This window comes from Amblyomma maculatum, chromosome 1, assembly GCF_055883805.1.
Source record: "Amblyomma maculatum isolate TAMU_Amacu chromosome 1, ASM5588380v1, whole genome shotgun sequence".
Lineage (NCBI taxonomy): Eukaryota > Metazoa > Arthropoda > Arachnida > Ixodida > Ixodidae > Amblyomma > Amblyomma maculatum.
This window is the reverse complement of record NC_139344.1, coordinates 435,622,585-435,642,641: the sequence shown is the minus strand read 5'-3', so window position 1 is coordinate 435,642,641 and position 20,057 is coordinate 435,622,585. Positions and strand designations below refer to the sequence as shown.

Below are 20,057 nucleotides of genomic sequence, written 5' to 3'. Positions count from 1 at the left end.
TTGTGTACTTTTTCTTCGCAACAATCTTGGTATTATGGTACAGTCGATTTTCTCGTGTCAAAGCGGCCGTCTCCTTGTCGTTGATTTTTTGCACTGCGGCTTTGATTTCCGAGTTATTTGTGTGTATGCACAAAACGCAGAGACTGAGCGAAAATTATTTTTTGAAGGATTGGAGTCATATTTAAACAGTGACAAAGTGATAATCCTACTGGGCGATTTGAATTGCGTGTGCCAAGCTTCAGATTGCGCCAAAAAGTCATTTGTACGTGATAAAAGTGCTGATGTTGTGAATGAAATCGTCCATGGCCATGATTTAGCAGATATTGGAAGTTTATTTACTAATGGCACCTATACGCAGTATACCCACTTTCAGGGCAACAGCTGCGACATACGATCTGTCTTATGACAGATCGTATGTCGCAGCTGAACTTGTACCACTTTGCACCTTGTACGAAGTTAGATCTCTGGCTTTCGGTGATCATGCCTTAGTGATTGCAACCTTTAGAAGAAAACAAAGCAAGAATCGGTTTAATTGGCATTTATGGAAACTTAATAATAAGTTGTTGGAGGACGAGAGCTTTTTTAACGAACCAGATCAAGAAATTAATACATTGCTTACAGCGAAACCGTTGAGCTTCGCTGCAAAATGGGAGGATCTTAAGCAGGGGGTGAAAATGAGAGCGATAGAAAAAAGCATGAAATTAAGATACGCAGAGAAGCAAAAAGAAGCAGAGCTTCGTAAACAGCTCGAATTTCTTGCGTGTATAGAAAACGCCCAACCAGACGCATGCTTTAATGAGATCAGGGGCGTCAAAGCCCAGCTTGAAAAAATTGACACAGATAAGTATAGTGCGGCAGTTATTCGGGCGCGGACGGAACAGCTGTGGGCGGGGGAAACACCAACAAAGCGTGTGTTATCAGACGAGAAACTATACGCGTGCCGAAAGGAAATACGAGAAATAAGAACTAGCACAGGTATTTCGGTGGACAGTAGTGTAATCAAGAACGCAATCAGTGATCATTTCGCAGATATGCTTTTTCAGCCGCGAAAAACTGAACGGGGCTTCTGTAGTGAATTCTTTCCACTTATGCCGAAACTTGAGGAAGAAGTTAAAACACGGCTTGAGCAGCCGATTTCCGTGAAAGAAATTGAGGATGCAGTAGATGCCCTGCCAGCAGTTAAAGCCTCTGGCCCTGACGGACTGGGTGCAGCTTTCTACAAAGTGTTCAAACCGGCAATAGCCCAGGCTCTGCTGAAGGTTGTTGACGAATGGTGTGAGAAAAAACGTGTTCCGCTGTCTTTCACAACATCCCCCATAGTGCTAATTCCTAAAACCGATGACCCTGACAAGCGCCTGTTGGTGGGGTCTTATCGCCCGATAAGCCTCACCAACGTTGACTACAAAATTTTCATGAAGGTGCTAGCGAAAAGATTGCAGGGTGTTATAACAACGCTCGTAGGCACGCACCAAACATGCGGCACAAAAGGGCGAAGTATCGCTACTAACATACACGTGCCACGATCCATACTAGAATGCTGTGACTCATTTGATGACCGAGTGGCGATGATACAACTAGACCTGGCAAAAGCCTTTGACCGCGTTTCTCCCGATATTATGTTTGCCGTATTAGATCATGCAAATGTCGGCCGAATAATATTAGATGGCGTTAGAATGGCATACGAAAACTGTACCACACGGATTGTTGTGAAAGGAGAACTCACTGAAAGCCTCCAAGTGCGATCTTCTATGAGGCAGGGGTGTCCACTGTCGCCATTGTTATTCGCAGCCTACCTTGAACCGCTTTGCTTGGCCATCCGGAATAATGAATGCATAACGGGCTTCACGCTACAATCAGTGCATGTAAAAATCCTGGCTTATGCCGACGACATCGCAGTCTTTTGTGCAAATAGAGAAAGTATTTGTGAGGTGACGGATGTAGTACAGAAATTTTGCAGCTGCACAGATGCCCAGATAAACTGGGAAAAGAGCTTTGGTTTCTGGCATGGTGGCTGGGAGGTCACACCCGAAGATTATTCTCGGATGCGCTGGTCAAGGAATCTAGGAGTGCCCCTTGATTCTTACCGTGACCCAGATCCGTTCTGGCATGACCAGGCATCGAGGGCCAAGGAAAAAAGTGATGCGTGGCAAGGAAGGCAGTTATCCATGTTTTCGCTTGCCATTATATGTAAGCTGTTCCTTACTGCTAAAGTGTGGTACGTGATGAATGTGGTCAGTGCTTCGAGGACAAACATACAAAAATTTCACCGTGTTATTGCCGTTTTCATTTGGGCGTCGACCTGGGAAAGAACGAGCCGAACAAATTTGATTCTCTCCGTACAAAAAGGAGGGCTTGGTCTGGCGCATTTATTTTTCGACAAGTTGTCTCGCGTTTCATGTACCTTCGTGACCAAAATGATGTCTTCCTCAGAACAGTAATCCAAGATCGGCTTGGTCGACTCCTTCCTAATTTTCTTGTCAGTTCGTGTCTCAATGTAGGTGGTACAGTAAGAGGGTACTTGCGAGAAGTGGTGCTCGCGTACAGATTGCTGCATGTGCGCTTTTCCGTGGAGTATTTGTGCAATGTTAAGCGGAAAAATTTGTATGCGGACCTAGTGGACACAATGCTTCCTGTACCGATATACCGTTTGTCGCACTGTCCAGGCCCAGACGATGATGTACTCGAGAGATTTAAGACGATGCCAATATCACCACCTGTCAAATCATTTTTCTTTAAACTCCACACTAGCACATTATCAGTCAAAACATGGATGCAAGCTAAAGGCCTGTTCGTCCCTTGGTCAACAAACTGTTTCTTGTGTAACAGACCTGAGACGATAGAACATGTGTTTTTGAACTGTTGGGATGCCATTTTTCTCTGGGATGTGCTTCAGAGAATTTAAAAAAAGAGCTACCTCTAGGTGCATATGGCATACGATTTTTACCTTTTCCTAATACAGAGGAGTTTCCTTTTGATACAATAATGCTCCTGGGCCTCCACAGCTTGTGGAAAACCATAATGCAGTTTAACAATGCAGATACACAAGTCAATCCTGTACGAGAACATTTCATACATAGTGTTGCGCGGTTCAGGGAAGTGCATATGACACTCCCCGAGCAGCCACAAAGCATGCATGTGCTTGACAGTTTGGTATAACTGAAAGTTTTAACCGGCCGTGTCACGCGAAAGTGTGCTGGCATGTTTTATTTTTAAGCGTCTTGTTTTGAATGTCGAAGTAGGCAATTAAGAAAGAAAAAAAGCAGAGTGGCGCAGTGGAAGCGTGCTGGGCCCATAACTCAGAGGTCCGTGGATCGAAACCACGCTCTGCTACTGATATTTTTTTTTTCATTGAGCAACCCCGAAGATACAAATACACTGCTAATTTCCCCAATTTTGTGCCCAGCAGAGTGGCGCAGTAAAGCCCTTTTAAATCTAGCGCTTTAGGCAGAACGTGCCTAGTGCTTTTAGCATTCCTTTTGTTTTGCTTTGTTGTTGTGTATTCAGAGTGTGTGCTGTGTGCTTTAAAAAAATGGTAATAAAGAAAAAAAACTGGCGAAGTGGAAGCGTGCTGGGCCCATAACCCAGAGGTCCGTGGATCGAAACCATGCTCTGCTACTGATATTTTTTTTTCATTGAGCAACCCCGAAGATACAAATACGCTGCTAATTTCACCACTTTTGTGTCCAGCAGAGTGGCGCAGTGGAAGCGTGCTGGGCCCATAACCCAGAGGTCCGTGGATCGAAACCACGCTCTGCTACTGATATTTTTATTTTCATTGAGCAACCCCGAAGATACAAATACACTGCAAATTTCTCCACTTTTGTGTCCAGCAGAGTGACTGCGGAGGAGGTCTGGAGTCTGATGGGCGAACTTGTGGTAATGAAAGTCCATTAGACACGATTGTCAGCCAAGGGGCATGGCAACCACGATCTCTTACTGATGTATTTGTACCAATTCATGCAATAAAGAAAAAAAAAAGCAGTGGCGCAGTGGAAGCGTGCTGGGCCCATAACCCAGAGGTCCGTGGATCGAAACCACGGTCTGCTACTGATTGTTTTATTTTTATTTAGCAACCCCGAAGATACAAATACACGGCTAATTTCCCCACCCTTGTAGCCAGCAGAGTGGCGCAGTGGAAGCCTGCTGGGCCCGTAACCCAGAGCTCCGCGGATCGAAACCACGCTCTGCTACTGATATTTTTATTTTCATTGAGCAACCCCGAAGATACAAATACACTGCTAATTTCCTCAGCTTTGTGCCCAGCAGAGTGGCGCAGTGGAAGGGTGCTGGGCTCTTAACCCAGAGGTCCGTGGATCGAAACCACGCTCTGCTACTTATATTTTTATCTTCATTGAGCAACCCCGAAGATACAAATACACTCCTAATTTCCCTTCCTTTTTGCCCAGCAGAGTTGCGCTGTGGCACCGTGCTGGCCCAGAGATCCGCGGATCGAAAGCATACTCTGCAATTGACATTTTATTTTCACTGACAAACCCCGAACATACAAATACTCTGCTAGTTTTCCTTCCCTTTCGTCGCCAGAAAAATCAAGGGGATTCCACTTTAGGTCAATGGGGTACCAAACCTACTTTTCTGCGTGCATCAGGTGGCACTCCGAAGGTTTAACGTATTTGGCGGTTCCCTTGCACGTGTATCGCAATAGTGGGCCGCACTGAGTTTCTCAGATCTCATCTGTTATTCCACAAACCTAGGCTTGGATGGGTAGGGAGCTGTCTATTTGCACTAGCACAAGTTTGCAATGTCTTCTTGATTTCGAAGCTTCTCTATGTTTTGCATGTGCAATTGTGCAAGAAAGGAAGTACAGTCCACGCACAGAATTTTTATTACTTTTGTGTGGTGCTCTCAATGGCAGCCTATGCGTTGAGACTATTTGTTTCTCCCTCTGGAGGCTGGCGGAGCTGGTCTTCAGCATATGTTTGTTCACTAGCTTGTTTAAAGCTTTTCTCTTTTTAAACAGTAAGCCAACCCTTCCTCCTAGATGTGTTTAATAGGCGATCAAGTGCCCGTTTGCGTAACTTGCTAGTGCCTACTGGTCATAAGAGTGAGGGTCTTTGTGTCGTTTTCTTAAGGAAGTTGCCCACGCAATATGTTTCCTCACAGTGAGGTTTTCCTTAGAATACCTGTACAGACTATCCAGAACACATGTCACAGTTCTTATTGACGCGTTATTTACTGTATCGATGTATTCGCAGCCTTACCTCCCCTTTCTAGAATAGTTTATTAAAGCGGGTGCAACGGATCTATATACGATCAGCTGCAAATACTTACTTTTTAAAACTTCACACGTCAACCTTACATGTCAAAACGTGCTTCGTGAAAAATGAACTTTTCAGCCATGGTTAGTCGACTGTCGCCTGTGTCAGCAGCCAGAAACTATAGATCATTGCTTTGTGTATCACCATGATGTAGTGTTTGTTTTGGGATATTGTTCACTGGACTTTCAAAAAGGACATTGATATTACGCCCCATAAGATTTTTACCTGCAATGGGAGCTTAATAGGTTTCATGGGATCTTATTCTGCTCATGCGACTGTTTATCATGTGGTAAAGCCGCATGACAGATCGCCATGCACTGCCACCACGTTGATCGTAGTGTCTGTTCAGGGAACAGTGTGCTACGGTGCGCGGATATATGTTACGCAGGAGCGACCTCCTGCCTGAATAAATTTATTCGGCGCAAGCATATTTCTCTATTTCTCCCGGAATTTTGATGTGTGGACGAAATGTGAGCTCGATGCTGGTGTCACTGTGCATGACAGCTTGCGGGATGCGACCTTATTAAATCAGGCTTCAAGTACATCCATGCACCAACTTTCCGCGAATACAAAGGCCATGGGGTCCCACTCAAGAGATATGCGGCTGTAGCAGGTATTCAGATAAACAGAATGTCCTATCCATACTTCAAGGAGCACACGGAGAAATCCCGAGAAAATCCTTTCGTCGCACCTGTCATAAAACTTCCTCAGTCGTCGCACCCTTGTTTGTTGGCACCGTCGTACGCCGCAACCAAAACGTATCTCAGCTTGTTTGGAGATCATTTGCCAGCCACGCTTTGATTGCAATTTTTGTCTCAGTATGGCGAACACTGTCACTGACACCATTCGTTTTTAAGTAACGTATCACGAATACAACAGTCTAATTGTTACCGGCCGACTAAAGAAACAAGATCAGTTTAAAATAGATTTCCAGGCCAAGAAGCGGTTGGAAATACGTCGACGTAGGGCAGGTACTCAGGACAGCGAACGGTAAACCGTTAGAAGAACCTGATTTGCATGAGCGAGTTCGGTAAGTGTTCGCAGGTCATGCCTAGCACCTTACCGGTGTCCCTCAAAAGCACCATACACCTCCAACACCAAATTGGAAGCACAACACATTTGAAGGAATTCAAGAGGCTGTCCTCCTGTCCCAAAGGGAACGCCTTCTGTCAACTGAGACAGGCCGGCTCATTCTCGAGCGCGTTGGCTATCCTTCGGACGTACAAGCTATCCAGTCAACTACTAACATTCCTGTTCCGTACCGGCAAGAGTATATGTGGCCCCGCTCCCAAAGAACATGTCTCCAGTCCACAACGAAGGCAGAAGACACGCCCGAGTGAATTAATTTAAGCGTGCAGTGGAACGCAGTCTGAAAACTGTCTATGTGGATGCCGCTCTATACGAGCATACACCGAACGCAGCAGCAGAGGTGGTGGTGGGCTCTTCATACACAGAAGTCTCCAGCATATCCATCCCGCACTGTACTATCACAGAAGCGGAAGTGGCGGCGATCGTGCTGGCCATTACCTACGGAGACGCGACCAATCGAGAGCTTCACGGTGTCACCGACTCACAAGCGGCGTGTCGGCTCCTTCTTGCAGGCAGAATACTAAATTAGCTCGCTTCACAACTAACCCAAAGGCTACAAACTCACTGCTCAAACATCAGATCACTTGGGTTCCGGGGCACTCTGGATTAGAAGGTAATGAGGTCGCGGATAGGCTAGCTCGAGGTCACACAAACCGAGCGGCCACCAATCCCGATCTCACAACCGGCATTCCTGTCCCAGCGACTTTCGGCGCGCGACTTGAGTACCTACGAGAACAACGTAGGATTTATCCCCCTCCACACAAGGGACTAAATGCACAAGAAACGCGTGAATGGAGACAGCTCCCAACCAACACTTACCCCAACCTACATCAATACAACATAATGTTCCCAGAACACACAGACATATGCCCTTGGTGCAACGACCAGCCCACCGCCTACCACGGCACACGGGGGTGCACAGGCCCCAAATCTCCACACATGAACATGCACCATTCGCGCAGTGGGAGGCCACTCTGCTATGCTCTGATCTAGAGACCCAGCGCTGGTAACTCACGCAAGAGCGGCAGCCCAGGCTACTGGGGTCTTGAAATGAAGACTCCACTCACTGTCCCCCTCCCCCCCCCCCCCTCCTTTTTTTCTTCTTCTTTTTGAAATAGTTTTCTCCCTCTCTCTCTCTCTCTCTCTCTCTCTCTCCCCTCAAGAGGAAAGTATATAGCGTGTGTATCCTACCAGGACTCACCTTTGCGGCAGAAAAATGGAGGCTTGCTGTAATGTTCTACTTAAGTACAGGACAACGCAGAGAGCTAAGGAAATGAAATAATTACAGTAATATTACTATTAGTATGGTTATTAACCTTAATATTAAGAGACAGGAAGTGTGCAGAATGGTCCAGGAAACAAACGGTAGTTACCGGCGTTCTGGACACTGCTGCTAGGAATAATGGCGATTGCGGCGGGGTGTAGCACGCCCTGTACAAGAAGAAAGAGTGCTTTTTTTTACCAGACTCTCGCATTGAAAAACATGACCCCTATTTGAGTGGCTGCGAACGCTCGGTTTATTAAATGTGCCGTTTTCTTGTAATCGTGCATCCTCATAGCCAGTCACTTGAACCATATTTAATGGTTTTTAGCCGCGCTGTTCAAATAATTTTAAAATATGTTTTATTACTCCGGAACACCACACTACGGTCAGTTCTGTAGCTTCATGGTAGTACATAATGTGTCATGCTTTGAGAAAATGCGTCAACAACGCGTGACCGCAGCGTTTAACGATGGGCTGCTGCGGAAAACCGGCCACAGTGGGCGACACCAGGCGCATGGTCGGAAAGAGCCTCTAGTCTTGCTTATTGTGCATGGCCCCTTGCTGCCGATTGTCGCCTGTTGTTGGCTGCAACGCTTCGCAAAGCCCAGTGGCTACGTGTTGCCGCGTTCCCTCAAAGTAAAACACCTGTTGTATATTATTATGGCAATAGAGCCACATACTTGGTCAAAAGAAGAAATGTGGAAGAAGCGCCGGACCAGTACGTCCTCCTTGTGCTTAAGGTTTAGCACTGTTGTCTTGATAAATGAGATCTGTATTCTCAGATCACAAACGATGAAAAAAATCAGTGTGATGTTTCTGCTCTTCATATGGTTGCATCTCCATTAACGCTCTTAAAAACAATAACAGTTTACCATCTGGTAACTATGACAAACTGCATTGCTGTTTCAAAGACTACTCTTTTTTTGTTTGATAGCTAAGAATTAGGATGCTGACTGCTCACAAATAGTTAGCTTTTATAGTGGCTGTGTTGAACGCATGCGAAAGTCTCTTTAACAAAACCATTGTTAACAAGAACTTCTATAAGTATTCTGATTTTCTCAGAATCATCACTGATTTGAGACTTTGGGATAATTGGTATCATAAATTTCCTTCTCTTTATTTCAGACGTATCTGCAATACACTGAAATTTTGTTTATGATTTGGTTAGTGATTTGTACTGATTCATAGATGCTACTGCTAGATTATTTGTTATGCTTCTGTGTGCAGTGACATCGCACTGATGTAAAATTGCGAAGGTGAACCATTGTTAGTGACGATTGGAATCCTTTGTTTCTTTTGCGTGTTTCTACAAACGTACGCATTTTTATTCATATGGTGTTTCCTTCACCAGCCTCGGTTGCACGCTGCTATCCGGATATGTGTTTGGGCGTCTCCATGAGTACAGGTTGGCGCGTTTCTTTCGAGACAAAACACTCAGAGAGATTCGAATATGAAATATAAAGATTGAGATTTCAGGAAAATAAGACAGCGACAGTAATGTTGATCCAAACGTGGACGTATACTTCGACTTGGACAAGCGTACACGCATAGTGAACTTGCCTTACTATTAATAGTATCGAAGAGCGGCTTTGTTTCTTATACGTATACCAACCAATGTATGTTTCTCCTTGAGCGCCACCATCATGTAAGAGAAGTCTCTTCCGTGCAAAAGAAAAAAAAAAGCCTATTTTGGCCAGCGTTTACAAATGACCGACCTGATGATATGCGTTACTATTGGGGCTTTGCGAGAGAAACGCCGTAGGGGAAGAGCGCAAATGGCTGCCAAAGAAATGTGCAAAATACGGGCATGAAGTTGAGTCTACGCGTTATAAGAGGTATGAAAAGGGCTCCGAAGAGAATGTTTGTCACGAAGTTCAACGTACGAACAAAATCTTTAATTGGCAGTGGTACTTCGGATCGAGCATTTTACTTCGTTTTGTTTGTTTCTTCTACTATCTCATTCACCTGCCCACATAACTACAAAAAGACGGAACGAAAGGAAGTAGGAAGGAAGAAAGAGACAAAGAAGAAAGAAAAAAAGAAAGAACAAAGAAAGAAAGAAGAAGAAAGGAACAAAAAGAAATGTAAGCAGGAACCAGCGACAGGGCTTTTATTTTTGCATGTCACGTGTCCCCTTTACTCTGCTGCGAGACCTCAGTGGCAAAAAGAAACTGAAATAATTCGCCCTTTGTTTTGTGTGCTGGCACAGAAAGACATCTGTATGTGCACCGAGTTCAGTTCTTGCTGTTTGTTTTCTATTCTCTGTATCCCTTTCTCGCTTCGATGGGCACGCGTCCTCATTTCCGCGTCGTGACAACGAGCTTGTGCGCGGCGCATTCAAAACCGAGTCTGGACAGTTGCTGGGCGAGCCCCTTTCGCTGTTTCCCCCGCCACCGAGTTGGGGGCGGCGGCGGAGCATTCCGGTCGCGGCCTTATAGGGGAGAAAACCTGGGCCAGGGGGCGCTGCGCCGCTCTGTGCTACCTGTATCTCAAAGGTATCCGCACAACTTGGACTGCGCGCCTACACACGCTGAGCCGCAAGTTTGGCCTCCTGAGGCAGCCAGTGCAGGAGGCAAGCGAGCGGAAGTGGTCCAGGGAGGTACAGGAGCGCGTCCTGAAAAGAGGAGACGGAGCAGTGGCGCGCAGCAATGTGCGCGAAGTCATCACTGCTTCTCTACCGCACACACAAGACCGCCCCGGCCCCGGAGAAGCTGTATGACAACGGCAGTGGCAGCGCCCTTTTCCTCGAGGCGCGTACTGGGGCGCTGCGCACTCTGTTGTACCGGCAGAGGTTCGACACGTCTCCGGTGGTTCAGGCGGGACGCTGCCAAACGTGCGGTGGGGAGCAGGAGAACATAGAGCATCTGGTCCTCCACTGCCCGCAATTGGCAACGCGACACCCAGAGGGCACCACCCTACTGCAGCGCTGGGTTTCGCCGCCTCTGACGGTGACACTCCGCACGCGGCGGTGGCGGCAACAAAAAGCCGACTTCGACAGTGGTGGGGGTCGACTCAGCAGCGCAAGCCGAAGGCGAACTCGGTGACTCCAGCGAACGCACCCCCCCCGACTGTGTTTAAGTGGTCTGTGTGGCTGTGTGTGTGGATATGCTAAGACCTATGTCATGTAAACGGCTAGGGTGCACATCGTGCGCCCCCCTCCCCGATGCAAAGGATTGCCACATAATAATCATCATCATCATCGTCAGCGCCCTCCATTGAGATCCCGTCAAAACCTACGTGCAGTGCGGCCGCGTCGTCTGCTCCCGCCGCATAGAAAAGCATGCTGCCGTCTGCTCCGCGCTGCTCTCCAGCACGTGTTTGCGCGCGCTCTCGGTTGTTTCTCTCCTCCTCCGGCCGCATTCTGGCCGCCGTCGCGCTCCAACAAAGGGGGCAAGAAAAAAAAAAACTGGAATAAAAAAGTGACGGCGCGCTTTTTCGCAAAACTCGTGAAAGTGTTTTTCTCTCTTCTCTCTTTCGTGTTGAAACGATGGTTGTCGGTTTTTTTGTCGGCGGAATTAAGAAGACAAAGGTATACTTGGAGAGATGTCCCCGCCTGCATGAAAAGTCGTCAGGCATTTCCTCGCTCTTCGTCTCACGGAGAGAGGAAACTGCCGAAAGAATGGCATGCCTCGGCTTCTCGTCAGTGATCCAGGTCGTAAGAAACCTCTCATCGTTAAAGGTAGATAAGTCATTGATTTCTGATGGCAGCGCCACAGCAGCGAACTCCCCCTGACCGCTGTCAGCAGGAACCAAAGAGTAAGGCGGCATGCTTTGTGCCTTTGTAGGGAACGCGTCCTAAACGCGCCGAAAGCAGGCACCACGACGCCGGCAGCATCGCTCAAAACGTCTGTCCACAAAGAGTTGAATAGGCCCCTTTCAAGTGAGCAGTCACAAATGGAAAGGAAGCTCCCCAACCAGCGCCCACTCGTCGCAGTGTACACGCGTATCAATTCTCAACGAGAAGGCTGGACCCTTCATTCTCTGAAAAACATGGAAGAGACATCAAGAGGTGCCGCCTCGCCTCAAGTCATTCAAAATACCTGTCGCTTGCCTCTGCCTTCGAGTACCGAATTCGCGTTCATGGTTTTTTGCTTTTTTTTTGTCTGAGCCTGGCAACAAGCGCTCTTTGAAAACAATGTCCGCGGCGATAAATTAATCATAATTTCTCAGTTTCGAAAGCACCGATAAAAAGCGTGCCTCCAGCCAGCCTCTATGTCAGCCGGGGCACAGAAAAACGCAAAAATAAGAAACACCGCTGACAAAGAGCGCCGGCTTTGCGCGCACAGACGCGCGACCATCCCCCCTCGTCCTCACTCTCCTTCTCCCGCTCCGCTTGCACGTGCGGCTGCCTGTAACACGCGCTCCCGAGCGAGCGGGCTGCGCAGACTCCGCAGACAGGCGCGCGCAGCGCGGGCGCGAATGCGCGTAGGTTTTGTAGTTCCTCTCCGCTCCGCTGGAAACCGAGCGCTGGCGTCGCGGAGCAAACTCCAGCTTTGGTTTCCTATAGCCGACTGCCTCGGTTGACAAACGAGCAGACCACCGTGGCGTCACCTGCGCGTTCCACGATTGCTGCTCAGTGCTTGTTGGCTACGTGGAAAGAAACAATTACTCACCTCCTGTCATCATGCGCCGCGTAAGCGCCTTGTGAATTCATGCATTCATCGTGTAAGGAGATGCTATGCTCCGTAAGGGAGTGTTTTCGTTGCAGAGTCTCCGAAGAGGGCGTGGCACGAAGGTGGAGGAGGGAGGACACACACCTGTCAGAACAATTCATTGCGGAATGATACCGTTGCGTTAGGAACCTATGTTATTGAGATTGATGCTTGTTGAGCTAGCTGCTTAAACATGACTTCAGTAACAGCGCAGATAGAAAGAAGGCACGAGATAGAACACAAGAGAAATAGCGCATTAAGGATCAGGGATTTAGAGAAATAATCGAGGCGGATAAGATTGCGCGTGCGGAGGATAAGTGTGCGAGCATGTAATTGATCGTTTTGATGCTGAAGGAACTCAGATTTTTAGGTGGTTGGAATTAGGTTAGGTTCCGGGTGCTATGCTGTGGCCTCATGACGAGTGTTGTTTTTCCTTTGCTCTTTCTCCTTTTTTATTTCCCTCTTGATGATGTACACACACACACACACACACACACACACACACACACACACACACACACACACACACACACACACACACACACACACACACACACACACACACAACACACACACACACACACACCACACACACACACACACACACACACACACACACACACACACACACACACACACACACACACACACACACACACACACACGCACACACACACACACGCACACACACACACACATATATTGTAAACAAGAAGTTCCGAGTAAGCGGACAGATAGCCGAGAAGGAGGAAGAGGAAGTGCTGTTGCGGCGTGATGGACAATATTCTCCACGGTTTGAAGTGGCACACATGTCTCTGCTACTGGGATGATATCGTCGTATTTTCATCAGACTTCGCGACCCATCTAACTCGCCTTGACACTGTCTTGCAATGTCTAAGCGATGCGGTCTGCAGCTCAATTGAAAGTGCCGGTGGGGTCTTTAATAAAGACATCCAGGTCACAAAGCGGGTGGATCCTTACGGACATCGAAGGCGCTCATACTAGGATGGCCGAAGAGTTCGAAGCGCCAAACAATAGCAAGCTTTCGCTCTTCTGGTCACGAGTATTTGCGTCTCGACCTTGGTCATCAGTGCGACTTGTTAGCGCTCACAACGATCATCAGATACCAGGTTTCGTTGGGCAAGAACAAGCGCCGAGGCCGGCGTCGCTGGCATTGGTGCGCACTTCGGTAGGAAGCAGCTGGGTCAAAATGGCGCAATACGGACCAATGCCAGCGACGCCGGCCTCGGCGCTGTTCTTGCCCAACGAAAACCTGGTATTGATGAATACGTTGTGGCGTACACAAGTCGAACATTGACCAAGGTCGAGAGCAACTACTCGGTGACAGAAGAGGAATGCTTGGCTATTGTTTGGGCGCTTCAGAAATTTCGGCCATACTTGTATGGGCGCCTTTCGATGTTGTTACAGACCACCACGCTTTGTGCTGGTTGTCTTCATTAAAAGACCCCACCGGCCGTCTCGCCCGCTGGTCGCTTAGACTGCAAGAGTATAATATACGAGTTATCCATCGTACAGGGTGCAAGCACTCCGACGCAGACGCTTTATCTCGCTCGCCGGTGCCTCCTGACGTTCCGTTGTCCTCTGCCTCCAGCTCCGCCCTGTCTTCCCTGTCCATCGACGACATGCCATCAGAACAACTCAAGGATCCGTGGCTAACATCACTAATCGACCTTCTAACGAACTCGTCACTTTCACCGGCTCCTCGCGCCCTTCGTCGTCAAGCGCAGCATTTCGCCCTTCGTGACCGTCTCGTCTATCGACGCAATTATATGCCAGATGGCTGTAAGGGGCTGCTAGTCGTACCTCACCACTTCCGTAGTGATATCTGCGCATCTTATCATAACGATCCACAGTGTGGCCATGTGGATGTATTTAAGACTTATGAACGGTAGCGACAGCGCTTCTACTGGCGTGGTATGTATACCTTCGTCAGTAAGTATGTGCGTTCGTGCATCGATTGCTAGCATCGCAAGCCGCCTCCTCTCCATCAGCCGGCTCCACTACAGCATCTTCCGTGCCCATGCCGACCATTCGATCGTATTGGCATCGATTTGTATGGACCTCTGCCATATACACCTGCAGGGAATCGTTGTATCATCGTGGCCGTCGATCACATTACTCGGTATGCGGAGACAGCAGCACTTCAGGATGCCACCGGACCCAATATTGCGTCCTTTCTTCTTCGTCATTTCATTCTTCGGCACGGGGCCCCTCGTGAACTTCTAAGTGATCGAGGCAAATCTTTTCTATCCTAGGGTGTCGAAGCGCTCCTACGTGAATGTCAGAGCGTCCACCGGACAGCCAGCGCGTACCACCCTCAAACGGCCTCACAGAGCGCTTCAACCGCACATTCGGTCACATGATGCCCAAGTACATCGCCTCCGACCACTCCGATTGGGACAAGATTCTCCCATTTATAACCTATGCGTACAACACCGCCGTTCAAGCAACTGCCGGATTCTCACCATTTTTTTCTGCTAGACTGGCGTGAACCTTCATCTTTACTCGACACCATCCTCCCCTACCGTCTTGATATCTCAGGGTATACATCACTTTCAGCAGCTGCTAGGCACGCTGAATAATGTCACAAGCTGGCTCGCTCGCTTACTTCGGACGAGCAAGCCCAGAAGAAAATGCACAGCGAGAGCAGCCACTCTGTCCTCCAATTCTCTCCCGGTTCTCACGTATGGCTCTGGGTCCCATCCACACCACCCGGTCTGACCAGCAAGTTTACTTCCAAGTACCAGGACGCTATCTAGTGCTCCAACAGACTTCTCCCGTCAATTACCTAGTTGAACCACTAGCCTCTTCTACCGATCTTCGCCGCCGTAGGCGTGAGATTGTTCACGTCGACCGCTTAAAACCGTATTACGATCCTGCTATCATTTCGTCTGCTTGAGTCGCCAGGATGGCTCCTCTTTTCTGCGGAGAACATTGTAAAGAAGTTTCGAGTAAGCGGACAGATAGCCGAGAAGGAAGAAGAGGAAGTGCTTTTGCGGACCAGTTGACTCAAAGCCACGACCACCAGTGCTCGCTATCAGTGCCCGGATCCCCGCTTAATATATATATATATATATATATATAATATCCCGTCCCGTCTTTCTACCTACGCTGTTGCTGAAGTTAAGCTATTAGCCTTAAGTAAATTGACGTACACAAGCAGACACTGCAGTGAAGGGCTGTGAGCTTATTTGCATCTCGCGAATCTCTCTGGCGAACACTTAAAATACATCTTTAACCGATCAGACAGTATACGTTCTAGACGTGCATCCGAAGTTTAAAGCATGCTAACACAAAAGCGCTACACGGAAGAAGGAAAAAACGCGATGCAGAAGTGATGCTTTGCTGCAAGAGTATTTTGCTTATAATATCTGCATAGCAATAAAAATAGATGGGGTGCTATTGTTTGTATACATTGCGGCAAGTGATGTATGTTTTGTCTTATGCTCTACCGTTTGGAGGTGAGAGCATAGATGTCGCTGGCTTTCGTTCATCTTGACGTCCAAGCTGAGCGAAAAGATGCGATTTTGCTCTGTTCCTTCTCGGCCAACTTGTGTTGTTCGTTACTCTTTTTGTCCTGCGGTTGTGTCGTCTCCCTTTTAAGCAATGTTAAACGAACTAGCCGGCCAAAGCGCCCTCGGGAACTTTAGAGACCGGAACGGTAAGGAAGGGAATTCCTCGGCTACCTCGTCGGTTGAAAATGAAGACATTTCACACCTGGAGCACGAGGCGTGCGCACAAAATGCATGCAAAACGGTTCACAATGATATGGCTTGACTCACACAGTTTGTATAGATGACAGCAGTTAGCGTCTGAAGAGGTGGGCACTGCGATTGTCACGAATAGAAAGGAATCGGCTCACAGCTTCCAGCCATACCTCTTTGATTCGCCATTCCACGAACGTGTGCAGCGAACAAAATTTTATGGAGATCTAAGAATCCGCTTTTAAGGACATAACGCTACGGCATTATGGGCTCCTCGGGGAGGCTCTTCTTGTTGGTCCACGTTTGCATATAGATACTGCTACTCTCTTAATAACTAAACAACGCAACTATGGTCTCTAGTATCTCACACATCATGATTAACATACAGACGTAGGCTAAAACGATGTTTGAAATACCATCACCAAACTCACAGATATAGAGGTCTGCTTTAACAAATCCGCACCAATTTTCCTGCATGGCCAAGGGTTACCTGTCTGGCTCGAGATCTAGGGTTCTTGGTGGATTTTATTCTCATCCCACTCTCCCTTCTCAAAGGTGATACCCAAGTTTGCAGCTTCTGCCAAATCGACCATGATGTTGATGATGCTGCTGATGATGATGATAATAATTTTATTTTCCACCAGATAAGGAGGCCCCCAATTCCCGCCCCCGGCATTTATCTTCGTGACGTCAACCAGCCGGCGGACCAATCAGCGCCTGACCCTGTTTCCTGCAACTTACCACCTGCTCGCCGCTAGGGATTTTTCCCTCTAAATGAGACGCGCCTGACATTTTTTGAGGAAATACATGTGCACTTAACTCTATAGAATTTAAAGTGGTTGAGAGTTGACATTAGTGTGATAAAGGCAGCTTGCCAACGAACGCCATGGACAACATTTTACAGAAAAATATTTTTATTTCAAAGCTTTCATTTGAGAACGAACACCCGAGCCCTGGATCGAGTCCTGCATCTACAAATTAGTAGGGAAAAACTCTCGGTGCCTACGCCGACGCTAGACACATTGCGTTTTATTTATTTGAAATTATCGCGTTAAATGTGCCGTCCATGACAACGCACAGCAGTGGGCGGCTACCCGCAGGACGGCACGGCTTTATTTATCGTTTTTTTCCTATTGAAATTGCATACATTGTGTTTCATTTGAGGACAGTATTTCGTTCCATGCAGAGTGAAAGGAGGACGCAAGGTTGATGGTGAAGGAGTGAATTCACGGCGATAAATGGGGGTGGCACAATGAAGGCGTTCCAGCTGCGAGGTCAATCCAATACTCAAGAAAAAGATGTCTTTGCGCGCGCGTGCGTGCTTGCGGGCATGGGCGGCACATTATTTGCGTTGTCGTCCTCGCACGGAGCGGAAGTGCTCATGCGGATTAGTTATGAAAGCATTAGAGAGCCAGAGAAAAAGAGAGTGAGTCAGCAGTGATGTATAGAAGACGTCGTCGCAATGCATCCCTGCGTCGAACATTTGTGGCCGAGCCAGGTTACAAGGGCGCGGTCCAGGTACCGCCAGTGATGAGACTTGGCCCGCGTACGATGGGAAGGAGGGAAGGAAGGCTGTCATTTGCGGGGGACGTGGGAAACCCCGCAACACGTTTAGATTCTAAGACGCAACTGAGCGTCTCGCCCTCGTCTCTTACAGCACCGTTAGAACGGCTGAGTTGGCCAACACTTATGCGTCGTAACATACAGCGCCTCCACATCCCGCTCGTTCCTGGTGTCAAGTGCTTTTAATGTAGAATCTTGTAAAGAGCACGTGTTCAACGCTGGTGCCATATTTTCTGAGCGCTTTTATTAAAAGTAATGAAATGATCGCGGGACTACGAGCCTCTGTCCGTTAGATCCCCAGCCGAGCGCTTTACCGCTGTGCCACGGTGGCTGCTCCTGGCCCTGTGGCTGGGACTGGTAGATCATTGCCGCTTGCGTCGGGGGCTAGTCTTCCATTGAGGTTTTATCTGTTGTAGGCCATCATTGCACCCGCTACCGTTTCGGTGGTGGACGACGGCTGTTGCGGCACGCGTCTTCCTCTCCCTTTTCTTTTTCTTTCCTCTCTATTGTCTCTTCTGTCCGCACGAAGCAGCGGATCTAGGTGGCTCAGGTAAAGAGCCTAGCAAGCCCGCGTATTTTATTTTCTTTCTTCTTTCAGTCGTAACAACAACAACTACGAGCGTGCAATCCAGTGCCTTCACTCGAAAAATGATGCAGCTGTTGTGATATGCCATGAATTTAAATTCCAACGTCATCTACGTTTAGTACCAATGCTGCAGGAAACTAAGGCGTTGAACTTAATGAAAACTGCATCTCAGCGTTCTTTTTTGAAAGCTAGCATGATTAGGAAGGGGAACATTATAATATGAACGACGTTATGAATGAAATGATGTTTATTTTGTTTTTGTCCTTCAGAAAACGGTGGTTACAAAAAGTTTGTAATGACTGCTTGAAAGGCTTCGCGACTCGTAAAAGTCGAGGAGGACAGTCGCGGCAGTTCATGCGGCACATAAAGACGAATTTAAGCGTTTAAAAAGGAGATAGGGCTGCGATTCAGGAGGGAGAAGTATTCAGCCTTGCGAAGGGCCAAAAGAATACGACTGGTGGACACACACATTTTTGTGCCAGCACAAACAATCAATCAAAATTTATAGAAGGGCTGAAAAGGCCAGTTTGTCTAGGCCTTTAAAAACGTATCACGCTTTTGTTTATGCTGATAATCACTGTGAGTGTTAACGTTCAGGTTCACTTCAGTGCAGTGACAACATGATAAGCGGCGCTCATGAAAAAGAAGGCCAGGAAGGATTCTGGGTCTCGTGCCTAAACGGCGACAACACGCATAGCGCGAGAGACAAAGATGCAGACAATTGAAGTAGATCCGCAGCACATGTCTATGATTACCGTTCCACAACCTTGACCTTTGTGCTGCGCTGTGGCGCATGCGATACCGACTAACCCATCAACTCACCTTCAACCCGGTGTCTAGCTGCAGCGAGCACCTCAGAGTGTACTTTATAAGCCGGGATTCATAGCGATAACATTTCAAGCCAAGCGATTCATCGGTATTCACTCGTAACAGCGCACTTGCCAATTGATGGGGCAGAGCGGTACGGGAACGCCAGCCCTACGCTCTTAGAAGGGACAGAGTCGTTACCCAAGAGTCAGAAAATCCGGCATCGGCGCCGGCGTCGACGTTGTGAGCGAGAAATCACAGCCATTGCTTTGGAAAATTGCCGTTGGTTGCTGGCATACCCTTTGGTTGGATGGTTTGCGCGAAATAATGAGACCACATGATATCAAGAAAGTAGGGAGGAGCTGGTAACACTGGTTGCTCACTTGTGGTAGGGAGGTTGATTTAGGAATCAACCTTCCAGTATTCTTGGATGCCGAGTGGGGCACGTTACTCCTAGGCCATGCAGGCAGCTTCATACGGCTTTGTTAAAGTGGGGCTTTGTATGTGGGTTATAAGCTTATACTATACCGCATCATGCTCTTAAAGACAAAGCTTAAGTTGTGATTTTTGTTGGTATTCAGATGTTTTCGATCAAATTTGGTATGCTTTTTTACCTGGTTGTTTTTGGAGTCCGTGGCAAAATTATGCTGGCGCTCTTGGCAATTTCAAGAAACCGTGTTCGGTTGTTTTTCTGTTTCGTGGAATTTACATAATTTCATTTACTCCCTATCAAATTGGGCTTCGGCGTTCGAGGCGCAGCTTGGGACGGAAAACTCCCCTTGGAAAGAAAATTAGAATAGGACCTCCCAGCTGTACCGGGCCGGCTGAGCGTGTAATGGCCGCAGCGCTTGCAGTATGCGTGCTGAAATTCATTTTCCGAACGTAGCTAAACAAGCAGTATACTGACTACTGGAGGAAAATAAATGCAGGAGCTTTCGTAAAGAATAGTTATTAAACAGTTACGAAACAGAGACCAGCATACTTGTGTAGAAAGACCAAGCGACGACCTCCGCGGAGTACCTGCGACACATCTTTCGTTTCTTGGACGCAGATTGTGAATATATTATGTTCAAACAATCTAATGTCTATTTCATT

General features: G+C 47.7%; 3 non-coding genes across 3 annotated transcripts; all 3 read left to right on the top strand.

Moving 5' to 3' along the window:
- The first annotated feature begins 3,258 nt into the window (after positions 1-3,258).
- Positions 3,259-3,330, top strand: TRNAM-CAU (transfer RNA methionine (anticodon CAU)). Its single transcript has one exon. It is a non-coding gene; the product is annotated as a tRNA-Met (tRNA).
- A 355-nt stretch (positions 3,331-3,685) lies between these two features.
- TRNAM-CAU (transfer RNA methionine (anticodon CAU)) lies at positions 3,686-3,757 on the top strand. Its single transcript has one exon. It is a non-coding gene; the product is annotated as a tRNA-Met (tRNA).
- A 504-nt stretch (positions 3,758-4,261) lies between these two features.
- TRNAK-CUU (transfer RNA lysine (anticodon CUU)) lies at positions 4,262-4,333 on the top strand. The gene has a single exon. It is a non-coding gene; the product is annotated as a tRNA-Lys (tRNA).
- Positions 4,334-20,057: the final 15,724 nt, after the last annotated feature.